Below are 12,454 nucleotides of genomic sequence, written 5' to 3'. Positions count from 1 at the left end.
ACAAACAAAACAAAACAAAACAAAAACAAAAACCTGCTCCCTACAATCAATGGGAGTTGGTTACAAGTTATTATTGGTCTTATTTAGAGAGAAAACAAGGTTAGACTCAGAAAAGACTTTGCCTTTATCTTACATTCTTAGATCTGGAGATCGAGGCTGAAAAGAAAAAAGGGGGAGAAATAGAAATATATAGGGAAGACAGAACAAAAAGTGTATTAGTGAATCTACTCATCAACTTAATGCTTCAATTGTCACTCACAAGGGTATTTTAAATTCAATGGTATAGAATTTTGTATATAGATGCAAAATAAGTTTAATTCTAGATACAGTGGTATAGAATTCAAATATAAGTTTATTTTTCACATACATTATACGTGTGTGTGTGTGTATCTACTCTAATATGAGACATTGTACTCAATTATAATATAAGATTTACTTCCAATACTTTAAAAGTGCTATTGCAGGATGTTTACGGTAAATAAATTATACAAGTTGATTGTTAGTTGATCAAATCATGGTCATGTCAATTACTAGTCTACTTTTTGGTGCAGCAGATAGATATGATTCTATAGAAAGACAAAGTAGGCTAGTTAGATAAGGTCTTCAAAGACCTCAGAGACATGAAGAATATGTCATTTAAAAATGTTTTTATTCTTTTAAAGATTCAATGACAATGAGACAAGCTAACTTCTGGCAACACCCAGCCTACCTCAAAGAAGATGATGAGTATCAAAGAACCTCCTTATGGAGATGGCTTCAAATGTGGCAAACAAGACACTGGGTGAAATGTCTTCATTTCTACCACAGACAGAATTCTGCCTAAAAATGTGCAAGCTTGGATGCAGGTAGAGTTGACAGCCAAACTCTGCTAAGACAAGGTAAGCAAGTCCTCAATAGTTTCTGCCTCACAAATATGTGTGTCAGATATACAGGGACAGAAGGCTGAAGATAATGCTCTGATGTTATAGAGAGTTTTGGGTGACTATTCAGGTAGAATACTGTCTCTGTCATCTCATTTGGAAAGCTACTAACTTGCACTCCCGGCATACTCAGGTAATGAAGTTTATTCCTTCTCATGTCTCTGAAGGAGTTGAAGACTAGGCAGCTTAGTTTTACATTGAAGCTTAGTTGTTTATGTGTTAAGATGTTTTTAGGTTTAGATAGATGTTTTAAGTTGATAATGACAAGATGTGATTACATTCAGAATTTTAGATGCACCAAGATAGAAAAGATGCCAAATATAAACAGCAAAACACTAAGAATGGTTATATAATCCCTGATTGTGTCATGGTTCTCCTTGCTATAGGTAGTTTATTGTATATATGTGTAATAATACAAATGTATATGTAAAAAATTGAAAAATGTTTAATTAACTGAAAAAAAAACCACCTTATTTCTGGGGCATGGATAGATGGCTGAGTTTCAAAGAGCCCAATTTGTTTCTCAGCTGTGATTTGTGTGGCTCACAGTTGTCTAACTATAGCTCTAGGATCCTGTGTTTCTAGACTCCAAGTTCCCCTACTCCCTGTTTATATACCCTCACCTACATACATATAATTGAAAATAATAAATACTTAAAAATATCGATGTCTGAAATCAACATTTATGTATGTACTTGTTAAGATATGATGTCTCAGTATGTAGCTCAGGCTAGCCTTGAGCTCAGGATCCTCCTGCCTTACCTTTCACAGAGCTGGTGTTACAGGCATGGGTTACCATACTTTGTTTGAAATTTGCATTTAACTAAACATCTTGTAGTCCACATAGCAATGTCACTAAAATTCATGAAAGGAAGAAAATATATTTTACTCACTTACTTGCAAATTCAGTATACTTTCTTGAAGGCTTGGTGACATGAACAAATATTCTCAAATTTTGACAGCAGAATAGAACCTCCCGGGAGAATCTGATGCCCCTGCTGTTGCTGTGGGATTTGGTCAGGATGTAGGATTTGCCTCAACACCAAGGTCACGTCTAGGTGTGTAAGAGCCCTGATGCTCAAGGGCTCTTAATCTGCCCACTACAAACCCAGGGTATTGTTTAAAATGCTGTCTGGAATCCACCTCAGAGAACAAAATCAGTATCGAAGGACAGGATACATATTCATATTCTGAGGAAACCTCTAGCAAACTTTGGTGACCCATCTGGATCATGACTGTCTGTACTACTGGCTCCATGTAACCTCACGTCCTCGTCTGGCTAATAGAGCAGTGGTTCTCTGTCTTCCTAATGCTGTGACCCCCACTTTTTTTTTATATAGTTCTTCATATTTTGGTGACTCTAACCATGGCATTATTTTCATTGCTACTTCAGTGTTGTAATTTTGTTACTGCTAATGAACCATAATGTAAACATCTGATATGTAGGCTATCTGATACATGACCCCTGTGAAAGGGTCTTTTGACCGCTCCCTAAAGGGGTCTCAAACCATAGGTTGAGAACCATTGCCTCAGTGGTGATAGGTCCGTGCACTTATACAACATACACATATACAACTTCCTTTTTATAAAGCATTTGTGATCAGGGGTAAAGCATTTGTTGTTGTGCTTGAATGTTTGAGTCTTTCAGTTCAAACAAAATGTATATACTTCATTTTTTTACATGTAAATTTACCATGGGATTGTCTGACAGTTAAGGGGTAGTATTACTTCATTGAAGAATCCCTGGCTAAAGGTCCACATTTCTGTCATCTTGTTGTAGAATTCAGTTTTCATTCCTGAGATCTGCTCGCAGTGAAAAAAAAAAAATTATCTGTGCCATTCGTAACACTGGCCCTTGAGTCTACAGGAAAGAAGACAGAATAGATTATTGGCAAAAACTCTGATCTTATTTTTATTTGTCTGTTATTCCATTTTAAACAGAGAACATGGCTAGGAGTGTAGGGATAATATTTATTTATTTGTATGAAATACAGTCATTGATTTTCACGCCCTGAAGTTGCCTACACACACACACACACACACACACACACACACACACACACACAAATTGTGTTTGCTTTTCAAGACAGAGTTTCTCTGTATAACAAATCCTGGTTGTCCTGGTGTCCAGAACAGGATTGTTTCAAATTTACAGAAACCTGCCTGCCTCTACATCTTGAGTGCTAGAACTAAAGGTGTGCAACACCATGCCCAATCCCCTTTAAAAGTTTTTTAATCATGAGCAGGGGAGAGAATAGGGCTGGACTTCCTGCCAGCCAGGGGAGGAGGAGTTAGAGAGGGAGCCCAGAGGAGAAATTGAAGAAACTTGAAGAGGAAGGGGCTGGAGTTGAGGAAATCTACAAAATACAAGTATGGCTGCGATGTTCACTGGGAGTCAGACAAAATAGCATAAAGGGTTAAGAACAGAAATCAACTGCTCAGATTGTGTTGTGAAGACTCTCAGTTATTTGTGTGATAGCTGGGTTAAGAAATAAGCTAAGAGAAACAAGGACAGTTGTATGAAATTAAATTCAACAAGCACCCACAGAGCTACCAGTCTTACAGGGCTCATTACAGCAGGGGTGGTATGAGTCCAGAAGAAAGCCAAACCCAATGGCTTCTTCCTCCGAAGGAACAAGGTGTTCTTTGGAACGTCTTAGGATCCGCATTAAAGGATCGGTCTACTGAACCACTGGAAAAACATACCCTGTGGTTTTCCACCAAATGACTGAGACGAACAGTCTGATGTCTGGCTTTTTTCACTACCCTGTGATAAACTGACCTCCCAAGTGGGATAAAGGAAGAACATAATCGTTGCTGAGGTCTGTGCTTTGTGCCCAACACAGATTGAGTGCCTACAGCAGTGAGAGTATATCTCTATACATGTTAGTTTAGGTATGTAGACTCTCCAGAATGAGTGCTGGAAGAAAAAGTTGAAAATTAAGAATAATCTAAAATACCAATGCTGTAAAAGACATTTCACTAAGTGCTTCAAAACTCTGCAAAAGTCTTGGTTTTATGGCAAGGAAATGGAAAAACAAAAACAAAACAAAACAAAACAATAAAACAAAAACCAGAGACCTGTGCTTTCACTCTTGGTTTTTCTGTGAGTTTCCAGGGTACTTTGGATGTCTGATCTTGATCCGTTTCAATTCCTTCATTTGTAGATTAGAATGTAAAGCAAGTGGTCCTAATTGTCCTTCTAGGTTCAAGTCCTTCATCTCATAGATCCAAACAGAGGGAGTCTTGGCTGAGAAAATGATTGTGCTATACTAATAAAATCCACAAGCCTGTGCTGCCCCCTACCGTACACTGTCACACTCGGTTTTCTGACACCAATGCTGGGGAGGCTGCAGAACCAAATAATACTTTCTCCTTAATTTGCTTCTTCCCAGTACCCTCCCTTTGTGTATTTCTACAAAAGTAAAATTATGAAAGACGGTATGGTTTTAACTCTTGTTATATGTTACTATTCAAGAATTGAAACTCTAAGTATACCTAGTGACTGTTAATGAAGACAATTTGGACAAAGTTTTAAAAAGTTGCTCAATGAACACATCCTACAACTGGACAAATGAACTTCATTTGAGCCTGGGTTATTGAGGAGCTGGAAAATTACATGAATTTTAAATGAATGCACTGGACACAAAAGATCCTAGAAAGTGTACCTTCAAAATAAACCTTCTGCGAGGCTGATTAACTTAGGACCTCTACAGGTGTGAAGAGGTTCGGCTATTGCAGGTCTAGAATGCAATTACAATTTATCAGGGGCTAGTTTTCTCTACCGTAATAGCTGTGTCTCACCTGCCTCAGTGTCAGGCCTAATATCCTGTGACCAATGAAAGCCTTTGGAATGTATTAACTTAGCAAGACACCGGCTGCCACTGACCCCCCCTTCCCCCCCCCCCCCCCCCCCCCCCCCGCCAACTAAGAGTGTCAACAAAGAACACCTGAGGACCACGGCTGAGGTTCTCTGCTTTGCTGTAGCCTGCCTCTCTGAGATCCCCATCAGTGTATCTGGAAAGAGTTGTGATTTATGACTTTCTTCTGCTGCTATGAAAGCTTCATGAAGCTGCTTCAACATTGAATGTAGAATTCAGGGTTTACTAAAGAAACTGTTTTCGTGACCCTTCCTCCATAGCCCTGGGCCGTTACGGCCCCACAACTCTTTACTTGTTTTATAAAGGAGCAATATCATCAACATCAAGCTTAGGAATCGTTTGGTATTGGAGTTCTACTTCTCTGACGTTTTAGAAATTGCATGAGGCAGGGTGTCAGGAGGAGGGGGAGGGTCCCAAGAGCCAATGCAGGACCAAGGAAGGGGAGGGGCCATGCCATAAAGGGATTTGAATACCATGAGGTTAAAGTGTTGGCCTCATAGCGTGCCCAGAGATCTTACATGCTGTGTTCCACCAGTCCACATGCATTGACATAAAAGCAACATACTTCCCCCAACACAATGTAAGCCCCTCCCGGGTCAGCAGCGGAAGTCCAGTGCTCTCCACTGTAGAACAGCTTCTGCTAGAGAGGTGATCTGTGGCTGAAGGGAATCGAGACGGACCGTAGTGGAAACCATGGTCCTGTCAAGCTTACCCTGCAAGTCACCAACCAGAGGATATGTTTGGACAAGGACTATTCTAGCAGTACCCATGGCACCCAGCCAGATGGCGAGACTCAATCTGATGAGCAGAGGGATAAAGGCCTCCCTTTTCATTCAGTGCCCTCCCGGCTATAAAGCAAGTTCTTCAGGCTCGTAGAGATAAACCTGGGCAACAATCCTTACAGGGGTGCATAAACCTTGAAAAAGAGGCTTGACATAGGAACTGATAAGGTTTTCGCACCAGAGAAGAGACGTAGTGTGTGTATATGGGGGGGGGGGAGGGGTCGTTACCACATACTGGCTTGGGGGACAGTGGTATTATGAGAACTTATCAGATGGAACCTGGAGAGGGCCCCATGAGTCAAAGGGGAAATGATAGATTAAAAAGAGGAATATTTTGTAACTTTCACGGGGGTAAGGAAGGGACTATGGGAGTTCATGAAGCCGAGATCAACTGCCAATAGTGGCCAGGAGAGGGGAGTGCAGAAAAGGCATGGAGAGGAGTTAGGGTTAGGGAAAGGAGGTTGTCCATATATTGGATGTATTGGAGGCAGAAGAGGGTGGCTTGGACTTCCGCTTGATTTTGATCCTCCTCTTGAAGAATGTTAATGTGGGTAAAGACCAACTCAGAGGCAGGGGAGGGACAAGCTGGCGGGAGATCTGTAGGCTAGCTGCAGGGCATTTGGCATAGCCGTTACTTAGGGTAGAACTTACACACAACTCTCATTCACCATCTTTGTCCTGGGGATCACTGATAGAAATCTGAAAATGAGTAGTAATGTTGGTGAGCATGGTACCACCACAACTGGTGGATTCCATTCCGGTACCTCCACTATCTGCAACCTCCATTTGTGGAGGCCTGCTGGAGGAAAGCAAAGGAAAGGGCTGGGGATAGTGGAAATAGCAGCAGGGTGTAGAGGAATTTCAAGCGCTGCCAGGCAGTCCTATGATTTTGTCCATTACAGGTCTCCCTAGCAAAGATTCTCCAGTGATGGGTTTTGAGAGCTTTTGGAAGAGGCTGGGCAGTAACAGAATTAGAATAAAGAATAACGAAAACATATAAGACTAGAGGAAAGCAAATACAAATAGCCAAAACACTAAGAATGTAACATTTATATAATTCCTGATTGTGTCACAGTTCTTCTTGCCATAGGTAATCAATTGTATATATGTGTAATAATATAAATGTACATGTACAAAAATAAAATAATTAATAAAAAAACATAAACAAACAAAAAGACTAGAGGAAACGGAAGTCTGTGGAGGGCACATAGCCTGGGCAGTCTCCACTAAGTCGTGAATGTCCTTCCATTATAAAATAATTGTGCTAGACAGGAAGAGATGTCCCTCCAATCCTGGGGCGTGGTTAGAGTGGCAAGTTTACTTTGGAGGAGAGACTTAGTGCAAGGAACATGAATACTATCTTCCTTGGCTCCTTGTCTGAATTCCTTTAAATCTGTGGCTTGATAGGAGTAACAATTGAGATGTTTGGCCCACATGGGGTGAACATTGACTGGAAGTGTCTTAAATTCCGGATTCATGATGTTTATGGGCTGTAGAGGGAGAAGCAGAGCTAGCCGGAAGCTTAAGTGGCATTTTACTTACCTCTGTGATGGAATCATGGAGATTACACAATTACCGTGTGGTGGAGAATGACAGAGGGGAAGCCCAGGGCTTGTGTAGCATTCCTTCTCTGTCTTGGTGGTGTCTTGGAAAGTTGATCGTTGCTGGGCAGAGGAAAGAGAAACAGGGGAGGCTATGAGCCTGCATAGCAATCCCACTGCTTTGGCTGAGGAAGGGGGGAGTGAGAAAAAGAGCAGATGCGCCAAGAGCTTACATTCTCCTCCCGCCAAGGAATTGTTTGGCGATAGTGAGGGATATAAGCTGCATTGGACTGGGCAATAGCAGGCCAGCAAGGCCTAGGAAGAGATAGCCTTATGGATGGCTTTAGTTTTCTGTCCAAGGGCTGTGAGATCTGGAACAGGGCAGTCTTTAAGACTGTGGGTCCCATTTTAGGGGATCTTATGCGTTGGTTGGTGGATTGCAGCTATGATAGGCAGAAAATGGCGGAGGAAGATTTCCCTTCTCGGATGTCTCAGAGCCAAGGCAAGGTAAATGACTCAAGTTCCTGGGTTAGGGCTGTAAGGATCACCTGTGGCTATATATGGAGCTATTTTAAGGACTTCCTCCTCAAACAGGGAGGCTTATTTTCTGGTGAGTTTTAGATTCCAGGGGACTTTAAAAGGGCCGATGATTCCCTAATCTGAGGTTTCTTTTGATATAATGAGGCATTTCCATGATAGAAAAGGAAGGAAATGCCAGGGCCAGAGAAGAGTATTCCATAGCTTTACAGCTACCGGGGCTTCTTCAAGCCCCAGATGCAAGCCTGGCCATAGGTTTAAGAGTTCTGATGGCTGGGCGTGGTGGCACACGCCTTTAATCCCAACACTCAGGAGACAGAGGCAGGCGGATCGCTGTGAGTTCGAGGCCAGCCTGGTCTACAAAGTGACTCTAGGACAGCCAAGGCTACACAGAGAAACCCTGTCTCAAAAACAAAACCAAAACCAAAACAACAACAACAAAAAAAAGAGTTCTGTCGATCACCCTAGCTGTGTTTACTGGTTTCTGCATTACTTTTATTTTATTTTTAATAAGGAACTAACAGACATGGGGGATATTGCCGACACCAAAAACTCTGTCAGGGTTCAGACAGAGGTTTCTACCAATACCAAGAAGTATCCTTGGCCAGAAAGTGTCAGTTACCCTTTCAACATGCCTGACCCCAACACGACAGAGCAAACTGGAAACAAAGAAGGAAAAGACTGACAGACAGACAGATAAACACCCTTCAGCATGGGGGAGGCTTAGGCTTTTGGGGGCTGGGGCTGGGGCACTCACCTATCTCTCATTTAAACCCAAGATCTTGTTACTTCTGAGCTGGACGCCAGTTGTTATCATGTGTGCTTTCCCCCTTGGGATGTTATGCCGAGATTACCCAGATCGCGAGACCCCCAAAAAAGACCACCAGGACTCGATATCGATGCAATAGACACAGGGTCCTGTATTACGGGCTCAGAGCTTCGGATCACAATCCTTCCTGATGGAGCAGGATAGGAGAGTGATACCTGAGCTTTAAGGGTAATGGGCTTATAAGGAAAAACTGTAATTAGGGGTGCAGGTCACAGGGAAGTAAGGACAAAACCATAAGCAGAGGTTGTGAGTCTCAGGAATGTAGTCCTTCAGGCAGGTTGGGTCTCCAGGGAAGTTGTTTTATCTGAGGGGATCATTGGGCGTTAATTGTATTTAATTGTTCCGGGGCAGTTTCTGGAGAGTGCTGGCAAGTGTCATTCCCAGAACGCAGGGAGAAAGGGCACCTAGAGGACAAGTTCTCATACAGACCATCATTAATTGCAGAATATAAATTACATATGGGATATGGCATTAATTTTGCCCCTACAGGAGTAGCCTATTCTGTTGTGTAATGAGCTAGGCTAGAGAGAGGGAAGCTTAGCCAGGTGTAGGTGAGTGCAATGCAAGATCTTGATTAGGGATGAGGGTGTAGGCAATGAGCACATCCAGGAAAAAGCTTCAGAGAACTGGCTCAATTTATTGAAGGGGAGAAAGGGAGTATTTATGACCCCAGGGAGGTGGTCAGGGTCTCTGGGACAAGGTTTATGTGGCTGCATACCATTGGTCAGGACAAGAATGTTGGAAGATGCTTCATCTGCATACTCAGGGGCTGGGGGCAGGGTGGGGGCGCGACCTTATAGGGCTGGGGGGGGGGGGGGGGCGGGACCTTATAAAGTCAAACAAGGAATGAAGCCTAATAACTGTCAGGGTAATACATTCTTCCTAGGGTTGATGGCGGGGAAGCCGCCGACTTTATGGTGCGAGGCTGGGAGAGGGGCGGTAGCCAACGCCTGCCGTCCTCATGGTTGAGGTTTCCAGGGTTGAAGCTCCCTTGACCTTCCTCCATAACCCTGGGCCATTATGGTCCCACAAAAGTATAACATATGGGGCTCCAGAAAAACTTCTTTCTCATTCCCTATGAGGTGAGAGTTTGTGTTTCCGCATCACCAATATTTTCCTTAACAATCTTAGAAATATTAAACATTTAACGACAGTATGATGCCATCTCAAAAAGAAAATAGCACTAACATACTGTGATAACCCACAAACCCAATGCAACTGCTTTATGCTTATGTTATAGAACTCTCCCTACATATCTAGCACGGAACTTCATGCCGTTTTTTTAATGACCCCCTTCTATTAATGCTATAATTACAAACTAAATACAATTCTCTTGCTGTAGGAAGCTTAGAAAGTCCGACTGGAGTATAAACCAAACATACTGATGGCAAAGTACAGCTTGCTTCTAGAAGAGCAAGAATTTAGTAGCGGTTAAAAAGTAGAAGTGACCTGAATTCCTGACTATGGAAAGAGGCTGCACTTGTGTCCTCATTAACAAACAGTTTCGATTCACCATCCAGGACAAGGCTGATAGTGAGCCTCGAGCTTAATAATGTGTGGTTTTAGAACAGAGAATCACCAACAAAATGAAAAGCCCTAGAGGTATGCACTGACACACAAGGTGGACTAGAAAAATCCAGCCACTGCTAAGCAGCCATAAAGGGAATTATGTATGATATATATATATATATATATTAATTCTATTATAATAAAAATATTCTATATTAATTATGTATAATTAATACATAATACATGTGTAAAATATTATTACTTTGCCACAGGTAAGAAAAGTTAAATTACTTGTGGAGAAATTAAAAACTGAATATTGTCCTCATTGTTTAGAATTTCATATTTAAAAACACACCTATCCTACAATGTGTGTGATTGGTATCCCTAGAGCACCACCAGGAATGGAATTGAACTCTGAAGAGATCACAGTTCACAAAAGGACACCTTCTTGTGCCTCGAGTCCTTCCCTGCCATATGTCAGCATTTCAAAATACACACACACAACACCCATTGCCACTCTATTCTATTTCTATTTCTTATATTCCATTAACATGAAAATTAAACAAATACCACCCAGAAAAAGAATACAGCATAGTGGTTAAGGTTTAACCTCTGAGCCTTGTGTGGACAGTAACATGTGTGAAACATTTGCAGAATTCTCAACTTGGTCTACTCCACCCTACAGTGAAAGTCTCATAGTGTCCACTGTAAGAATGACAGGGGTCACAGTTGTACAGCAGTGTCCTCCTCATGAACCATATTGAAAAGATTGGACAATGTCTAGCCTCATGCATTGCTATAATAATTAGCCAGTCTTTAATTTCCCTTATGAAAATTTCCAGATTGACTTTTAAAAATTTATCTCCAGACTTCCAGGTACTTTCTCTGACATATGGTATAGTCAGCCTCAACAGTTTGAGTGTGACAGCAGTATTATTACATGGCACAGTGCTAGCAGCCCCTTGTGAATGTACCAGTACTCCAAAGGGTCAATGTCTACCATAGTCATCAGAAATGTGTGTTCTAAAGGTCTCTCTTGACCACAAGCCTTTACAAGCAGTATTTACATATCTTGTTTCTTGTGCTTCAATTTCTGAGGAATAGGGGACGGGTGATGGGGAAGAGGGAGGGTGGATGGGACTGGGAGGAGAGGAGGGATGGAGCTACAACCATGATGTAAAGTGAATTCGAAAAGCAACAACAACAAAACCCATCAGCTGAATACATAGGAAGCCCACAAAGTGGGAGGAAATATTTTTCAACTACACGTATGATATAGTTTTTTTTTTCAAAGTCAAGGAAAACAAATGACTAATTAAAAAATTGTCTAGGGAGAAATGCTTTGAATCACAATGGTGTCCTGCCTGCAAGATAACCTAGTACCATGGTGGCACAAGCTTTATGGGAGTAAGCAACACATACCTGATTTGATTTAAGGCTCACTCCACAAGGTAGGACCCACACCTGACACTGCTTGGGTTAATTAAGTACCTGAGATTAGATAGTTCCGGAACCTAGTGTAAAACTAAGTACAACTAAATTAAGTTAAAAAAAAAAAAAAGTAAAAGTAAACTAACTTCTAATGGCATTTCGTCATACTCCATACATCAGCCATCATCAGAGAAGCTCTATCATGCAGCAGATGGGAATGCATACAGAGCTACCACAGCCAGATACTATGCAGAGAATGGGCTGCCTTGGAACACTCACTCAGTCTCAAAGGGAATGTCTCCTTCAAATCCTTCCCCTCAGGGTTCAGGGAACTCCTCGAAAGAGAAGACAGAAAGAGTGTCCAAACCAGAGGGGATGGAAGACACAAAGAAAACAAGTCTCTCTAAGTTAACACAATTACAGTTCAATGAACTCACACAGTCTGAGGGCCTGCACAGGGCTCTGCTGGTCCCCTGTATATATATATACCACAACTTTTAGTTTAGTGTTTTATGGGATTCCTGAGTTTGTGAATAAATGAGTCTCTGATTCTTGAGCCTCCTCTTGGGCTTTTTATCCTTCTATTTGTTTTTGTTTTATCATATTATATTACATTAAATTACATTAATTATTATATTGATTATATTATATTATATTCCTGTCAAATTCTGTTTGTTTTCTAAGGAGAGACAGAAAGAGGGTGTTACAAATGGGAAGGGAAGTAGGGGAGGAAGTGAGAAGAATAGAGGGAGGGGAAAACATAATCAGGATATATTATATGAAAAAAAAAGTCTATTTCAATAAAAGGAAAGATAATTTAAGAATGGCTAAGGATCTGTGTAGGGAGTTCTCAAAAGAATAAAATAAAAATGCCTAAGAAATATGTCAAAAGGTATTCAACATCCTTCGCAATTAGTGAAGTGAAAAAATCGAAGCTGCTTTTAGATTTCATCTTACCCGAGTCAGGGAGAATGACTAACCCTGAGAAAACAACTAAGAGCAAATACTGTTGTAGGTTTCAGAC

The sequence above is a fragment of the Acomys russatus genome, chromosome 32 (assembly GCF_903995435.1).
Source record: "Acomys russatus chromosome 32, mAcoRus1.1, whole genome shotgun sequence".
NCBI classification, from domain to species: domain Eukaryota; kingdom Metazoa; phylum Chordata; class Mammalia; order Rodentia; family Muridae; genus Acomys; species Acomys russatus.
This window is presented reverse-complemented; position numbering follows the sequence as displayed.